The sequence below is a fragment of the Cnephaeus nilssonii genome, assembly GCF_951640355.1.
Source record: "Cnephaeus nilssonii genome assembly, chromosome: 8".
Classification (NCBI taxonomy): domain Eukaryota; kingdom Metazoa; phylum Chordata; class Mammalia; order Chiroptera; family Vespertilionidae; genus Cnephaeus; species Cnephaeus nilssonii.
In genome coordinates, this window is record NC_137079.1 from 92,344,666 (window position 1) to 92,363,775 (window position 19,110).

The window sequence follows — 19,110 nt, forward strand, 5'->3', positions numbered from 1 at the left end:
TATCCCATAGCCCATGTGATCCACAGGGTAGAACTGATTTTAAAAAACCCCAGAGGGAAGAATTGATCTTTGGGGATTTGCAAGGCTTTTGTTTAAGCATTTAGTAAATATTTTGGTAGAAAGGAGATGGTACCACGGAGCTCTGTAGGCCTAAATGGGCTTTCTCCTTCCCAACCCTTGCTGGTCATCAGGGATACCTAGCCTCGTGGTATACCAGACCTGTTAACTTGTATCCCCACCCAACCCCCACCCTCTACTTCCACCCCAGATGTTTTCTTTTAAAAAAACACACACACACTGAACTACCTTAATCTGGAAAGACGAGACTAAAAAGAGGCCACCAATGCCTTTACCTGTGACCTTACTTATACTCTCTACCTTCAGAGATGAGAGCCTGATAAGCCACCTTCACCCACTGGCATAGAATTCACCAGTTTGTTATTTTGGCGGGGAGGCAAGACAGCTTCTGACAAACTTAATAAGCAGATTTTCTCAGTGATAGGAAAATTCTTTCTTAATGCAGTTATATTTCCTGTGTTCAAGCATTCAACCTAAAGAAGATAGCAGGAGTCACCTGACAAGATGTGAAGTATAAATGAAAGCTTTCTTTTTCATTTTGATTTTTTTTTTGTCTTTTTCAAATTTCCATCTTCTTAAGGAATGTAAGCTTTGTCTTTAATAGACCAGGCTTATATAACACAATTTGGGTTGGAATTATGAAACTGATTATATATATATATATATATATATATATATATATATATATACATATATATATATTTTTTTTATTTTATTGATTTTTTACAGAGAGGAAGAGAGAGGGATAGAGAGTCAGAAACATCGATGAGAGAGAAACATCGATCAGCTGCCTCCTGCACACCCCCTACCGGGGATGTGCCCGCAACCAAGGTACATGCCCTTGACCGGAATCGAACCTGGGACCCTTGAGTCCGCAGGCCGATGCTCTATCCACTGAGCCAAACCAGTTTCGGCTAAAACTGATATATTACATCTGCTTTTCAGTGCAACTAGCATTAGTGTCATACATAGCATTTAAGTGGTTTAATGAAAAGGGAGCCCACTGTATGGGAGAACATATTTGCCAATGAAATGTCTGATAAAGGGTTAATATTCAAAATATATAAAGTAATCCTTTTTAACAAAAGGAAGACAAACAGTCCAACTAAAAAATATTTGGCCAAGGACCCAAATAGACACGTCTCCAAAGCGGACATACAGATGACCAAGAGACATATGGAAAAATGCTCAAAGTCACTAGTCATCAGAAAGATCAAATTAAAATGATAATGAGGTATCACCTCACACCTGTCAGAATGGCTAACATCAACAAATCAACAAATGACAAGTGCTGGCAAGGATGTGGAGAAAAGGGAACCCTAATACACTGCTGGTGAGAAGACAGACTGGTGCAGCCATTATGAAAAACAGTATGGAGTTCCTTCAATAAATTAAATATGGAACTGCCATTTGACCCAGTGATCCCCCTTCTAGGAATATGTCCTAAGATACCTGAAACACCAATCAGAAAGAATGTATGTACTCCTATGTTCATAGCAACACAATTTACAATAGCTAAGATCTGGAAACAGTCTAAATGCCCATCAATAGATGAGTGGATAAAAAAAAAAATAACTGTGGTACATTTAAATACTATGGAATACTATGCAGCTGTAAAAAAAAAACCTCAAAACAAAACAAAAAAGGATCTCTTACCCTTTTAGACAGCATAGAGGGATCTGGAGAGTATTGTGCTAAGTGAAATAAACCAGTCAGAGAAAGCCAAGTATCACATGATCTCACTCATATGTGGAATCTAAAGAACAAAATAAACTGAAGAACAAAATAGATCCAGAGACATAGAAACATGCAACAGACTGACAAATCTCAGAGTGAAGGCAGGGGTGGGAAGAGATTAACCAAAGAACTTATATGCATATATGCATAAATCATAGACACAGACAATAGTGTGCTGAAGGCCTGGGGAGGAGAGAGGGGATGGGCTAGAATGCATCAATGGGGAAAAAACGAGTAATCTATATAACTTTCAACAATAAAGATAAAATGTGTTTTGAAGTGGTTTAAGTGTTTTAATTGCTTGATTAACATCTCCTGTCACTGTCACTCTGATCTCTATGCATGTGGCCAGTGACAGAGAAGGAATGTTGTAAAACTATGAAAGAGCAAAGGGCAATAAATGGAATCTAAACAAAATGTGGAGTTACTTCTCTAGATAACTCCATTAAAGAACAGTTAATGTACCAGCACCTCCTCCCCAGAAATTTCAGGTCTCTAAGACTGAGAAAACCCAGGTTTTTTGGCTTGGCTAACATCCCTTCACCTCAGACTGTGTCACAATAACTAAATCCTCATCTGCTCTTCCACTTCCTAGTCTGGAAATGTTACCTATAAAGCAGAAATACCTGGCCTAACAGGTACATCACCTTCCCAGCTACCATGGTGCTAAAGCAAGGTAATAGGTTTGAAAGTTATTTTAAAAGTTTAAAATGTACAAATTCAGAAGTTTGCAGAAGCATCTTTTTGAGTTTTACTACAATTAATATAAAATTGTAAAATATCTCTTTTCTTGTAATAGTCCAAGTAAACAAATGTCACATGCACTTTGGAATTTAACAGGTCATCAATTTGTCAGAAAGCTAAGCATTATACATATTTTAACTTGTTCAAAAAGTTGGAAGCTCTAATTCTGACTTTTATTTATAACTGAGTTCAATGAGATAACACCAGTTTTTAGAGATTTTTTAAAATGAGGAACAAACTCAAAACCAAATTGATTCCAGCTTACTCAGTTTATGAAATTCTTATTTGTTTTTTGCTGCTTCTACTGTCACTGTGGATGCTGCTGCATTATTGGGCTCTGGTGCCATATGAACCATTCTGCTCTTGCATAGACTATAGAAAGGGCAGACAACATCCAGCAGTCCAAAGTCAATATTGGAGTGAGATGAGCCACCATTTCAGGAATGAAAGTTAATAAACCATCAAAATAGTAGCACTTTATTACCAGTGGGAATTATGTCAGGGATGAAGACACCAAAGGCCATTTTATTAGGTCCATCATTTTAGTTTTCTTTAGATACAAGAGTAAAAGGCATAATAGAAATGCCCTAGACCAGTGGTTCTCAACCTTTCTAATGCCGCGACCCTTTAATACATTTCCTCATGTTGTGGTGACCCCCAACCATAAAATTATTTTCGTCGCTACTTCATAACTGTAATTTTGCTACTGTTAATGAATCGCAATGTAAATATCTGTGTTTTCCGATGGTCTTAGGCGACCCTGCTAGTGGTTCTCAACCTGTGGGACCCTTTTTTTATTAAAGGGTTGCGGCATTAGAAAGATTGAGAACCACTGCCCTAGACTGTGTAATCTTAAAATCTGAAATATGCATGCTGACTCTACTCCTTAATCCTATATAATAAAAGGCTACTATGCAAATTGTCCCCTCAGGAGTTTGACTGACTGGGAGTGTGACCGACTGGGAATTCGACCGCTATGACATGTGCTGACCTCCAGGTCACGGTGCTGAGCGAAGGAAGGCCCCAGCCAGCAGCCAGCAGCTGGGAAAGGAAGGCCTCAATTGGCCCTGATAGCCAGCCAGGCCTAGGGACCCTACCCAGGGACGATTTCGTGCACTGGGTCTCTAGTTATATAATAAAGTAGGTTTTCTGAATTTATATGTTAAAAAATTGACAAATTAGTTAGTTTACCTGTTTTTACTTATATAGACATGTTGTGTAATTAAAATTAAGTATGTATGAAAACTTTAATTTCAGAAAAGTTTTCTATATTTATTACTGTAATTTTAAATTTGTACTAAATAGGTCTAGTAAATGCATGCATTCATTCACCAGTCACCTGGAATAAACAAATGCACACAGCTGTGGCATGGCTTAGCACACATCAGAACCATTTAGTCTACATGCATTAAAACTTCTGCACAAAGTCACGCCATGTGACAATAGACCCAATTATCTCATGCCACATGGTATGATCATGTGCTACTCGTTCGCAGAATATTGTTTAAGAGCAGCGACTCTTATATTTAAATTTGTAGACTATAAATGTAGATATGTAATGTTTATTTATGTTGATGAAATTACTACAGTATTCACTAAAATTTGTTTAAAATAACAGTGAATAGCAAAAAAATAAATAAAATAAAATAAAAAACCCTGTTAATTTAATTATAAGCAAATCTTGGCTAAAAGCATTTTAAAATTAACAAGGTGTTAAATTTTCACAGATGACATACGGACCAGAGAAGTTGTCCATTAAATCCAAAGTCCATTAAATTTCAGTCAGCAGGATTGAGAGTTTACTGTATTTCCTTCTTTTTCTAGCTATGGGTTTAGTTTGCTTTTCCCCCCTGGTTCCTTAGAGAATAAATTTGCATTATTGATTTGAGATCTTTTGTGTGTGTGTGTGTGTGTGTGTGTGTTTTCTCTTATATTTTTTATTTTTATTTTTTATTGTCTAAAATTTTACATATGTCTTCTTTTACCCCAACTGATGTACCCCAGCCATTCCCACCCCGGGAAAGCCCCCACTGCCCCAGTGTCTGTGTCCATTGGTTATGCCAATATGCATGCATACAAGTCCGATGGTTGCTCTCTAACCCACCCTCCCCTACCATTTGTCTCTGGTTCTAGTCTTGTTCATCAAATTATGTTGATCATTATATCCCACATATGAGTGAAATCATGTGATATTTATTTTTCTTCGACTGGCTTATTTCACTTAGCATAATGCTCTCCAGTTCCATCCATGCTGTTGCAAATGGTAAAAGTTCCTTCCTTTTTATAGCAGCACTAGAGGCCCGGTGCACAAAATTGGTGCACTGAGTAGGGGGGCCCTAGGCCCAGCCTGCACCCTCTCAAATCTGGGACCCCTCTCGCAATCCAGAACCACTGGCTCTTAACCACTCACTTGCTTGCCTGTCTGATGCTCCTAACTGCTCCCCTGCTGGCCTGATCCCCCTAACTGCCTAACTGTTCTCCCCTGCCAGTCTGATCCCCCTAACTGCCTATCTGCTCCCCCCTGCTGGCCTGATCCCCCTAACTGCCTATCTGCTCTCCCTTCCTCTCCAGGTCCTTCTGATCCCCAGTGCAGGCATGCAGAGAGTTCTCCACTGCGGCCCCTCCCTCGTCCTGATTGGTCATTATGTGACAGCTTCCCAGAAAATTTGCATATTCCTCTATTATTAGTATAGATAGTATTCCATTGTGTAGATGTACCACAGTTTTTTAATCCACTCATCTGCTGATGGGCTTTTAGGCTGTTTCCAAATCTTAGCTATTGTAAATTGTGCTGCTATGAACATAGCAGTGTATATATCCTTTCTGATTGATGTTTCTGTTTTCTTGGGATATAGTCTTAGACGTGGAATTACTGGGTCAATGGGAGTTCCATTTTTAACTTTTTGAAAAAAATCCATACTGTCTTCCACAGTGGCTACACCAGTCTGCATTTCCACCAGCAGTGCAGGAGGGTTCCTTTTTCTCCACATCCTTGCCAGAACTTGTCATTTGTTGATTTGTTGATGATAGCCATTCTGACAGGTGTGAGATGGTATCTCACTGTTGTTTTGCTTTGCATCTCTCAGATGGTTAGTGACTTTGAGCATGTTTTCATATGTCTCTGGGCCTTCTGTATGTCCTCTTTCTAAAAGTGTATAATTAGGTCATTTGCCCATTTTTTGATTGGATAGTTTATCTTCCATTTGCTAAGTTGTATGAGTTGTCTGTAAATTTTGGAGATTAAATCTTTATCGGAAATATCATTGGCAAATATGTTCTCCCATGCAGTGGGATTTATTTTTTTTTATTTTGATGCAGTTCCATTTGTTTACTTTTCTCCTTAGTCTCCATTGCCCTAACAGCTGTGTCTGTAAAGATATTGTGTCTGCTATTTGGTCTGCTATTTTGCTGCCTGTGGAGTCTTGTAGGATATTTATGGTTTCCCATCTTACATTTAAGTCCTTTAGCCATTTTGAGTTTGTTTTGTGTATGGTGTAAGTTGGTGATCTAGTTTCAATTTTTTTGCATGTATCTGACCAAATTTCCCAGCACCATTTTTTGAAGATGCTATCTTGACTCCATTGTATGCTCTTGTCTCCTTTGTCAAATATTAATTGAGCATGATGGCTTGGGTCAATTTCTGGGTTCTCTGTTTTATTCCATTGATTTATATGTCTGTTCTTATGCCAGTACTAGGCAGCTTTGAGAACAGTGGCTTTGTAGTATAGCTTGGTAACTGGTATGATTCTCCAAATTTGTTCTTCTTTCTCAAGATTGCTGCTGCTTTTCGGCGTGGTTTTTTTTTTTTTTTTTTAATTCCATGTGAATTTTTGGAGAGTTTATTCTAGGTCTTTGAAACATGCTGTTGGTGTTTTAATGGGGAGTGCATTGAATATGTAGATTGCTTTGGGTAATATGGACATTTTAATGATGTTGATTCTACCAATCCATGAACATGGTAAGTTCTTCCATTTGTTTATGTCTTCCTCTATCTCTTTTTTCAATGTCCTGTAGTTTTCTGAGTACAGGTCTTGTACATCCTTAGTTAAGTTTATTCCTAGGTATCTTAATTTTTTTGGTGCAATGGTAAATGGGATTGTGTGTTTTTTTGCTTCTCTTTCTGTGAGTTCATTATCGGTATATAAAAAGGCCATAAATTTCTGGGTGTTAATTTTGTATCCTGCTATATTGCTAAATTCATTTATTAGGTCTAGTAGTTTTTTGATGGAGTCTTTAGGGTTTTCTATGTATAGTGTCATGTCATCTGTGAATAAGGACATTTTACTTCTTCTTTTCTAATTTGGATGCTTTTTATTTCTTCTTCTTGTCTGATCACTATGACTAGCACTTCCAGTACTGTCGAAGAGGAGTGGTGAGAGTGGGCATCCCTGTCTTGTTCCTGTTCTTAGGGGAAATGTTTTTAGTTTTTGCCCAATGAGTATGATGTTGGCTATAGGTTTGTCATATAAGGCTCTATTCCCACTTTGCTGAGAGTTTTTATCAAGAAAGGTGTTGGATTTTGTCAAATGCCTTTTCTGTATCAATTGTTATGATTATGTGATTGTTGTCTTTCAGTTTGTTTATGTGATGTATCACATTTATTGATTTGTGGATATTATTCCATCCATCCTTGCAACCCTGGAATAAATCCCACTTGGTCATAGTGTAGGACCTTTCTAATGTAATGCTGAATCTGATTTGCTAGAATTTTGTTGAGAATTTTAGCATCTGTCTTCATCAAGAATACTGGCCTGTAGTTCTCCTTTCTTCTGGTGTATTTATCTGGTTTTGGGATTAGGGTAATGCTGGCTTCATAGAAAGAGCTTGGAAGTGTGCCTTCCTCTTCAATTTTTTGGAATAGTCTGATGAAGATAGGTTTTAATTCTTCTTTGAATGCTTAGGAGAACTCCCCTGTAAAGCCATCCACACCAGGGCTTTTGTTTGCTGGAAAATTTTTTATTGCTACTTCAATTTCTTTGGTAGTTATTGGCCTATTCAGGTTTTTTGGTTCTTCTTTATTGAGTTTTGGGGAGCTTGTACTTTTCTAACCATATGTCCATTTCATCTAGGTTGTCCATTTTGTTGGAATAGAGTTGTTCATAGTATTTTTTCATAATAATTTGTATTTCTGTGGGATTGGTTGTTACTTCACCTCTTTCATTTCTGATTTTGTTTATTTGGGTCCTCTCTCTTTGCTTCTTGGTAAGCCTGGCTAGAGGTTCATCAATCTTGTTTATCCTTTCAAAGAACCAGCTCTTGGTTTTGTTGATCTTTTATATTGTTTGTGTGTGTGTGTGTGTGTGTGTGTGTGTGTGTGTGTGTGTGTGTGTGTTTTGTCTTTATGTCATTTATCTCTGCTCTGATATTTATTATTTCCTTCCTTCTGCTTATGCTGGGCTTTTCTTGTGGCTCTCTTTCTAATGCTTTGAGTTGTAGGGTTAGATATTTTATTACCATTGTTTCTTGTTTTTTGAAATAGGCCTGTAGAGCTATGAACTTCCCTCTCAAGACTGCTTTCACTGTGTCCCATAGATTTTAGATCGTTGTGTTTTCATTGTCATTTGTTGCCATGATGCTTATTATTTCTTCTTTGATCTCTTTGGTAATCCAATCATTGTTTAACAGCATGCTGTTTAGCCTCCAGGTGTTTGATTTTTTAAATTGTTTTTTTATTGTAGTTGATTTATAATTTTAGGCCATTGTGATCTGAGAAGATTCTTAATATGATTTCTATCTTCTTGAATTTGGGGAGACTTTGTTTGTGACCCAATATGTGATCTATCTTTGAAAATGACCCATGTGCACTTGAGAAGAATGTGTATTCTGTGGCTTTGGGGTGAAATGCTCTGAAGATGTCAATTTATTCCCTCTGATCTAGTGAGTCATTTAGGATTGATGTTTCTTTGCTAATTTTTTGTTTAGAGGATTTATCCAGTGGTGTCAGTGGGGTATTAAAGTCCCCTACTATGACTGCATTGCTGTCAATCTCTCCCTTGATATCCTCCAGAAGTTTTTTTATGTATTTGGGTGCTCCTGTATTGGGTGCATATATGTTTACAAGAGTTATATCTTCTTGTTGAATTGCTCCTTTTAGTATTGTGAACTGGCCTTTCTTATCTCTTGTTATGGTCTTCACTTTGAGGTCTAATTTGTCAGCTATAAGTATTGCCACCCCAGTTTTTGTTTTTGTTTTTGTTTTTGTTTTTCATTTCTATTTGCCTGAAAAACCCTTTTCTATCCCTTCACCAGTAGTCTGGGTGAGTCCTTTGTTCTGTGGTGGGTTTCCTGTATACAGCAGATGTATAGGTCATGTTTTCTTATCCACTCAGCTACCCTATGTCTTTTGACTGGGGCATTTAATCGATTTACATTTAAAGTTATTATCAATAGGTACTTATTTGTCGCCATTTTTATTCTTTATGCCTGTGTTCCTTCTTCCCTTTCTACTTCTTCTTTTTACAGCAGACCCTTTAGCATTTCTTGCATTGCTGGTTTGGTGGTAATAAACTCCCTTAGTCCTTTTTTGTCTGTGAAGCTCCTAATTTCTCACTCAATTTTGATTGATAGTCTTGCTGGGTATGGTGTTATTGGGTTCAGATCCTTGCTTTGCATGACTTTGTATATTTCATTCCATTCCTTTCTAGCCTGATGTGTTTCTGTTGAGAAATCAGGTGATAGTCTGATGGGAGATCCTTTATATGTAACTTTCTGTCTCTCTCTGACAGCCTTAAGATTCTTAGTTTGTCATTAGTGTTTTCCAATGTAATTATAATGTGTCTTGGTGTCAGTCTTTTGGAATTCATCTTGTTTGGGACTCTGTGAGCTTGGACTTATGTGTGTTTTTTCTTCCTAATATCAGGGAAGTTTTCTGTCATTATTTCTTCAAACAGGTTTTCTATTCCTTGCTCAGTTTCCTCTCCTTCTGGCACTCCTATTATGAAGATTTTGTTTTGTTTTGTGTTGTCCCAATGTTCCCTTAGGCTCTCCTCCTGTTTTTTAAGTTTTTTTTCTAGATGCTGTTCTGCTTGGGTATTTTTTCCTACCTTGTCTTCTAGCTCACTGATGTTGTCCTCCGCTTCTTCTAGTCTACTATTGATGCTTTCTATTGAGTTCTTTATTGCAGCAATGTCACATTTCTTTTCTTCTTGGTTCTTCTTCATTTCCTCTTGGTTCTTACACATATTGTTGAATTTGTCTTCCATCCTTTTCAGTGACCTTATGACCATTGCTCTGAATTCTTTCTCTGTCATGTTGCTTACCTCCATTATGTTTACTTCCTTTTCTGGTGATTCCTTCTTTTCTGGTGATTCCTCCTTTGCTTTTGTATGCAGGCTGTTTCTTTGTCTCCCCATGATCACTTCTCTCAGGGTGTCTGGTTATGTAGATCTCTCTCTCCTGCATTGACTTAAAGGCACAAAACACAACACAACAAGACACAACACACAGAGCACCATACGCAAATGTATTCATGATACTAATACCCTCAAACAAAGGTGACCACCAGATAAAAGAGAATTAGGGAATAAAAAAGAGTGAAAAAATGATATTGGGAAAAGGAAAAAAATATAAGAGAGAAAAGAAAGAGAAGAAAAAGGAAGGAAGAAAATATATGTATATGGGGAGAAAACTCCAATAAAACAACAACTAATAAAAAAATGCAAACAACAAATGCCCAGAGATTAATGCAAACTCCAAACATCTAATCCAAAAAATGCTAACAACAAACCTCCAAACAACAAACACCCAGATGAACTGATGAGGCAGAGCTTTTTTCCAGAAGGTAAGGTCAAGGACTTGAATGAATGGGGAAATAGCCACAATTCAGTATAGAGGAAGTAGAAAGAGAATGAGTATATAAAAAGAAAAGTAAAAATCAAAATAAAAAAAAGTGAAAATTATATATTAAATATATATATATTAGAAAAATCATATATATATATAAATTTCTCCCTTCTTTAATCTATCTATCTATGTATTTTTTACTACTGGAAAAGGAGAATAGAGAGTAGATAGGTCTGAGTTGGTGACTGGAATTAGTTAAGCAATTAGTAGAAGAAGAGAACAATCGAGGAAAGGAAAAACAGAAGTAAAAAAAAAAAAAACAACTAACTAACAATCAAACAAACAACAACAAGACAGAAAGAAAGAAAAAGGCAAAAAGGAATTTGGATAGTGAAGAAAGAGAAGAGAGAAGTGTGTATGGGCTTGAAGCAGGGGAGAGGAAATTAGATATATGAATAAGATCAATTTTTAACAGGGAGTAAAAAGAAAGGATAGAGAAAAACTAAAAGGGGGAACAGGGTAAAGGAAACAGGACAAAAAAGGGGGAAAGTGAGAAAGAGAGTGTTGGCATAATGGAAAAATTGAGATAGAGTAAAATAACGCTAAAAGGAAATTAAAAATAGAAAGTAGAACACTAATCCCAAATTAAATGAAATAAAGAAAAAATAAAATAAAACTTTAAAAAATGGTAAAATAATAGAAGTAATAATAATAGTTAAACTTAAAAATATAAAAATAAACAAGGTAAAATCAAGTGAGAGAAAAAAATTAGTTTCTTAAGTAAAAAATAAAAATGCAAAGTAGTGAAGGTCTTTCACTTCCTCTACTGTTTTGCTTGGCATGTCTATTTCCTTTCTGGTAGTCAGCAGAGTATTGAAGTTCACTGCAATCCACCGCTCTTCTGTGTCATAAGCCACAACCCTGTTTTCAAGCAGGAAGGATCTCTCTGTTCTCTTTTTTTCTCAGTCTGTCTTTAGTTGTATTTACACACAAGAGTCAATTTCTGATAAAATCCCTGGGTGGCAGTCTTTCTGTCTTAATATCTGGGGCTAAAAGACCTCTCTATCCCATATTTAGATTTTGCTTTTCCTGCCACATTTAATACTGGGTTGGAGGGACAGACTGCCCCAGAGCTGGTTTTCTGTTCATCTCTCCCTACTCTGATCTCCAGTTTCCACAAAAACAACTTTCCCCTGCAGTCTTGGTGAGTGTTTTTAATTGGAAGATCCTATGTACTGGACTTAACAAGCAAAAATAAGGATTTAAAAATAAAAAAAATAAAAAGTCAGAGGAGGCACGCAGGCTTGCATCTTTTTCCCCTGGCACTGTGCACAACTTTTTTCCCCCTGGCTCTGCACAAGTCTTTTCCCCCTGGCTCTGCACAACTGGTACAGAACTTCAGGCTGCCTTTCTGGGCCCAGTCCAGTTATAGGTTAATATCTAGAGTCCGTTTCTGCCAGCAGCCCTGTGAACCCCCTTCCACATTCGAGGGCTACACTGACCCTAACGGCTGTGGATTTTGTGGGGTGCAGTCTTCCTCTGAGACTCTAGTTCCCACTGCATGTGTTTCTCCCTCCAGCCTGGATCCCAAATCTCACCTTTCTCCAGGTCAGTGGTCGGCAAACTCATTATTCAACAGAGCCAAATTATCAACAGTACAACGATTGAAATTTCTTTTGAGAGCCAAATTTTTTAAACTTAAACTTCTTATAATACCACTTCTTCAAAATAGACTCACCCAGGATGTGGTATTTTGTGGAAGAGCCACACTCAAGGGGCCAAAGAGTCACATGTGGCTCGCAAGCCACAGTTTGCCGACCACTGCTCTAGGTGATGTTTGACCTTTCTGTCCATGGATTGCCTCATCAGCTGTGTTTAATTTGCCAGTTCTGGGTGGATGTTATTCAATTCAGCTGTTTCTTCTTTCTGCTCCATGAGAAGGTGCAGGGCCTGACCACATCTTTGGTGCCACTCTGTCCCCCCCTGGACAGCCTGTGGTCAGGGAAATTGGAATCCCAGTGTTCGTGGATTCGCAGCTGAGGCAGCTGGTCCCTGGGCATTGTGGTTTTAAGGTCCTGGGGGGTATCTAAGGTCTTCCTGGTTGAAGGTAAGGCTGGGCTTCTGGTCACAGCCGGTCTCCCAATCACAGCCATCTCCCCTTCAAGATGGTGTGGTCTCCATGGCAGAGTTGGCCACTTTGGGAGAGATTTCAGCAGCAGTAGAGGCTGCCCAGCCAGAGGAGTCCGGTCTGCCAATCCCCAACAGTCCCTTGGAATATAGCTGTCCCTCACTCACAAATATAGACAATCCCCACATGTCCACATACTCTCCCTTCATTCTCTCACTCACACACTATCTTGCAGCCTGTCTTCCTGTCAGCAGCCATCTTGGATCACCCTTTGTGTGTGTTTTTAATGTAAACATTTATCGCTACAAATGTACCTTTTTAAACTGATTTTTTGCATCCCATAAGTTTTGATAAGTTGTGTTTTTGTTTGCCCTTTTCATTTGTCTCGAGGTATTTTTTAATCTCCCTTGTGATATGTTGTTTAATTTCTACATATTGTGGATTTTCCAGTTTTCCTTTTGCTATTTGATTCCATTGTGATCAAATATATAGTTTCAATCATCTTAATTTATTGATTTGTTTTGTGGTCTAACATATATATGGTCTATCCTAGAGAATGTTCCATGTCCAATTGAGAAAAATGTGTATTCTGCTGTTGTTGGGTAAAATGTTCTGTATATGTGTGTTAGCTCCAATTGATCTGTAATGTTGTTAAAGTCCACTGTTTCCCATTGATCTTTGTCTGATTGCACTAGTCATTACCAAAGGCGGGGGTATTGGAGTCTCCTACTATTGAGAGGGTTAACTTGAACACAGGCAGATAGGGCAAAGGTCCAGTGGAAAACAAAGGCAGGGGGAACATAGGCAGTTTGAGCAAGCCTAATCACAGAAACCAACCACGCAGAAGTAATAAAATATGTCTGGACTCAAAATGGGAGGCATGGGAAAACAAGGGAAGGCCTATAGCAACAAGATGTACAAACACACATAGACACAAAAAAAGTTCAGAATAGGAACAGAGAAAGAACATATAGAAACAGAAAGTTCAGGTCCGTTGCTGGGCAAAAACAATTGAGGGAATCAATCAGGTGATGACACAGGTAGATATAGAGGAGGCTTGTAGCACATACATACCCCTGGGCTACAAGGCTTTAAGGGGAAACCCGTTCTTTTGGCCCCCTCCCCAATGGGGAGTCTGAATCTGCTTGTAATAAATTTTCAACACTTCTGCTTAAATGTTCTGGTCCACGGAGCTCATTCTTCAGCGTCACAAGACACAACCCCAGAAAAAAACAGCTCAGCTCACCATTCCGGTCAACACTATCATCTTAGAGCTACCTATTTTTTCCCTTCAATTATGCCAATGTTTTCTAGATATGTTTTAGAGCTCTTTAAGTGTTTTGTGCATATATATTTATAATTGTCATATCTTCTCAGTGTATTGACTATTTTATCAATACATAATATCCTTTTTATAATAATTTTTAACTTAAAGACTATTTTTGTCTAATGTTTGTATAGCCACACAGGCTCTCTTCTGCTTACTTTTTGCATAAAATATTCTATTCATGTTTTTATTTCCAACCTATTTCTATCTTTAGAACTAAAATAAGTCTCATGTTGATACCAAATAGTTCAATTTAAAAAAATCTATTCTTCCAATCTATGCGTTTTGATTGAATAATTTAACCCATTTGTATTTGAAGTAATTACTGATAAGGAAGGTATTACTTTTGCTATTTTATTTATTTTCTGTATGTCACATCTTGTTTTGTTCCTTATTTCCTCCATTATTGCCTTATTTTGTTTTAGTTGAGTTTTTGTAATAAAACATTTTGATTCCTTTTTCATTCCCTTTTGTGTACATTCTATAGATATTTTCTTTGTTATCATGGTGATTACATATAACTTCCTAAAGTTATAACTGATAATTGAACAGATACCAACAACTTTAGTTGCATAAAAACTCTTTCTTTATAGCTCTCCCCATGTATGTTATTGATGTTACAAATTACATCTTTATACATTAAATGCCCATTTACATATATTTATAATTACTTTTCATGCATTTGTCTTATAAATCCTGAAGTGAAGTTAAATTAAAAGAGTGTTACATCCAAAATTACAGTGGCTTTTATATTTACTCATGTGTTTACCTTTACCAGAGATCATTATAGCTTCATTCAGCTTCAAGTTACTGTGTAACATTCTTTCATTCTGATAGCAAGGTGTGTTATTGTGGCTTATAACAAGAAACACTGACACAGAGTTTCTAAAACTGTTGGAATTTTCTAAGTGATAAGAACAATAACGGTGTCTTTTGTTATGTTAATGAGATGACTTTTGGAAAGTCACTAGATAACCTAAGGATGAGGGTTGGTTGCCTCAGGAACCAACCAGGTGATTAGAAGGTTGGGATTTTCAGTCCTACCCCTGGACCTTGAAGGAGGTGAGAAGGGTTGAAGATTAAGTTTAATCACCAATAGCCAATGATCTCATCGGTTATGGCTATGTAATGAAGCCTCCATAAAAACCCAAAATAATGAGAGAGCTTCAGGGTTTGTGAACACATGGAGGTACTAGGAGAGTGACACACTTAGAGAGAATGAAAGCTGTATACCCCTTCCCATATACCTTGCTCTATGCATCTTTTCAATAGGGCTGTTCCTCAGTTATACCCTTTATAACAAACCAGTAAACTAGTAAGTAAAATGTTTCTCTGAGTTCTGTGAGCTACTCTAGCAAATTAATTTAACCTAAGGAGGGGTCATTGGAAACTCTGCTCTATAATAAGTCAGATAGAAGCATAGGTGACAACATGTACTTGTGACTGGCATCTTTAGTGGGGAAGTGAGAGTAGTCTTATAGGACTGAAACCTTAACCTATTAGGTCTGATGCTATCTCCAGGTAGATAATGTCAGAATTAAGTTAACTGTTTGTAGTATTGGAAAGAACACACACCTGAGAAGGACTTCTTTTAGCATTCATTGTAGAGAAAGTTTAGCGGTAATGGACTCTCAGTTTTTGCTTTCTGGCAATGTCGTAGTTCCTTTTCTCACTTTTGAAGGATTATTTTCTAGATAGAGAATTCTCAGTTAAGTTTTTTTGTTTTTTCTTTTTCCTCTTAGCACTTTAAATATATCATCCCACTGTCTTCTGGCCTCCAAGGTTTTTGCTGAGAATTTGAGGAATAATCTTACTAAAGACCCCCTGTACTTGATGAATTCCTACACATTTATTGATGTCAATATTCTCTCTTTGGTCTTTTGCCGTTTGATTATTATGTGTCTTGAAGTAGATCTCTTTTGGTTATCCTACTTGGAGTTAGTTGTGCTTCTTGGATTTGTAGATTTATCTATTTCATTAAATTCTGTAAGTTTTCAGTCATTATTTCTTCAAATGATTTCTCTGTCACTTTTTCTCCTTCTGGAACTTCCATAATGCATATATTGATCCTTTTAATGGTATCCCATGAGTTCCTTATATTCTGTTCACTTTTTTCATATTTTTTTCTCATCCACAGACTCAATAATTTCAGATGCCTTATCTTAATGATCTCTTATTCTTTTTGTCTACCTGCTCATATCTGTTGTTGAACCCCAATAGTGAATGTTTAATTTTAGTTATTACACAATATTTATATCTGTTTATATTTTATAATTCTTATCTTTTTATTGATATTTTCATATCAATATAAATATATATTTTTTCTGATTTCCTTTAGTTCTTTGTTCATGTTTTCCCTCAGAACAGCAAGCACATTTAAGAAAGTTGTTTTAGTCTTTGTCTACTAAGTTCATTATCAGATTTCTTGGGGACAGTTTTTGTCAATTTATTTTGGCCCTCGGACTAGCTGTTTTTTGTTGTTATTGTTGTTATGGTTGTTTCTTTGTAAGCCTTGTGGTAGGGTTGTTGTTGAAATTTGAGTATTTGAATACTATAATGTGGAAATTTTGAATACCAAATCCGGCCCTCTTCCCTAGTGTTTGCTTTGTTTGTTTGATTGATTAATTGATTGTTGAAAGCTGTTATAGTCCATTTGTTGGTAAACTTTTCTAAAAGTCTATTTTTTGCCATGTGTGCTCACTGAAGTCTCTGTTACTTTAGCTAGTGTTCAGCTGATGTTTTGATAGACATTTCCTTGAATTCCAGAAGCTTAAACAGAGTAATGAGAGATAGAGAGAGAGACAGAGAGAGAGAGAGAGAGAGAGAGAGAGAGAGAGAGAGAGAGAGACAGAGAGAGAGAGAGAGAGAGAGAGTAAAATTACCACTTCCAGACCTAGTAGACTGGCTCTGTGAGGAGGTATTCTTTTTTTTTTTTTTTTAATATATTTTTATTGATTTCAGAGAGGAAGGGAGAGGGTTAGAGAGATAGAAATATCAATGATGAGAATCATTGATTGGCTGCCTCCTATACACCCCCTACTGGGGATCAAGCCCGCAACCCAGGCATGTGCCCTTGGCCAGAATCGAACCTGGGGCCCTTCAGTCCACAGGCCAATGCTCTATCCACTGAGCCAAACCGGCTAGGGCAGGAGGTACTCTTTCCACTTAGTTAGACTTGCTCTAAGCCTAGGGATCAACCTTAGGGGAAAGTTTAAGGTTTTCTATGGATTAAAACATGTATCTTACTTATGTTTGCACGTGGCTTTCTAGATTCCCCTATAAAAATGACTGTTTTTGAATTTCCTAATTTCCCAGAAAATCTCACCCCACATTCTCCTCTGGGCCTTGGATGGTTTATTGTATGTCTCCAGTGAGGATATATTGCTCAGGTGTCTGTGGGTGTGTAATCTCCTTGTAGCTTTATGAGCAGAGCCTTCAGCTTTTCCTGCCTGTGTCCTGAGTTATGTGAGAAAGAGACAGCGAATCAATTTCTTCAGACATTCCCAGCTAGGTTAGTACCGATGTACACAATAATTTGCAAGTAAGTTCTGCTCCCTGGAACTGGGAACTAAGTTACCACTACTTAAGACCAAGACTTTGCCATTTGTGCAAGGTTTGTTTTGTTTTTTTTATGATTACATGAAGGAACATGATCTTAAATCTTGCTAGCTCAACATTTTAGTAATCTCTCCTTATTAATACTGTATGTGGAATTACCTCATATCAAAAACTGCAGTGAGATGGTTATTTTCTCTTTGCCCGCCAGACCCACTCTTTACCCTTCTCTGTCCCAATCTGTGCCCTGCCAGCTGAACTATAGAGGCCATACCAACTGGCTCTCAGCCCAAGTGGGATGAGAGGGAGGCTTTGCATTTAATTCCCTTTCTGCAGTGTATACAAGTTGGCCACATGTTTCCATCAAATATCACAGTTCTACTCCAAAGACCCTCTCCCTATAGCTATCTACTACTGAGGTATGGAACTGGAACATTTCCCTTCAGACCTGGGAGTAATAAAGAGCTTAACAACCACCGTCATCTTTTGCTGTTATAGCCCCAAGGTCTTTCAACATCCTGTGTACATGTCTTTAAATATTTTCACACCTTTGTAAATCACTCTTTTATTAATACTCCTTGCTCACTTAGTTTGAGAGTGCCATCTGTTTCTTGCTGGAACTCTGATTGACATTCTGCACTATTGGCTGCTATTTCTCTTTCAGAGAAATGCTTCTGATTTTGGATAAATGTTCTCAGGTATCAGCAGAGTCTGAAGGCTACCTTGGGTCAAGCTATAGGAATTCACTTTCTTTAATAAATTTATAATATTTATCAGGATGATACTCAGCTTGGGATTCAGAAAATGTCTCATTAAAAATGCAGCCTTGCCCTGGTTGTGTGGCTCAGTTGGCGGGAGTGCCATTCTGTACATTGAAAAGCCGCATGTTTGACTCCCAGTTGGGGCATACCTGGGTTGTGGGTTTGATCCTCAGCCCTGGTTGGGACACTTGCGGGAGGCAACCAATTGATGTGTCTCTCTCAGATCTATGTTTCTCTCTCTCCTTTCCCCCTCTCTAAAAATATCAGGTGAGGATTAAAAAAAAAAAAAAGGCAGTCTTGATTCTGAAATGTGAAACAAATTAGTTTTTGCTTAATTCCTACAGAATAAGTAAATGAAAAGCCTGCACTCCTACATGGGTAGGCAGAGCACAGCAATAATCCTGCATCACAGTGTCCTGTCCTAGGAGTAAGATCATCTTGCCTTCTCCCAAATTGAGAAGATGAGTGGCCAGGAGGGACTGCAAAGATAAATAGTTTCTCCTGTGTCTAGAAAAGAGTTGCCTATGAGGTGAAAGCAAATGCATTAATTTTTCCTTTTCTGATTCATTCTCCTTGTTGACAGTTTTTTCTTAACCACAGACCTGATGAGGTCACTTCCTTTGTCAGAAACCTCCAGTAGCTACCTTTGACTATAAGACAAGTATGATAAATACTCAACATGTGAGTGGTCATCTACTCCCAGGGCCTTCTTGCCCACTATAGCTGCTTTCAGTCTGAGAACCACTTCCACCACAGATTTCCAGATAACAAATACTTATTACTTTTTACTCAAGGTAAATATATTTTCCAATCTTGTCCTATAAGATAAAATATGTTCCAAATTCAAAAGCTTGGCATTACACAATCTGGCCCCATTCTTTTATTCTAGCATCTTAGCACTTCTCCTCTTACTCTTTGGTGCCATATCTTTAGATCTTTGTACTATGCATAGCACATATTCGGTGTTTGAAATATGTGTTAGACTGGAATCCCATTAT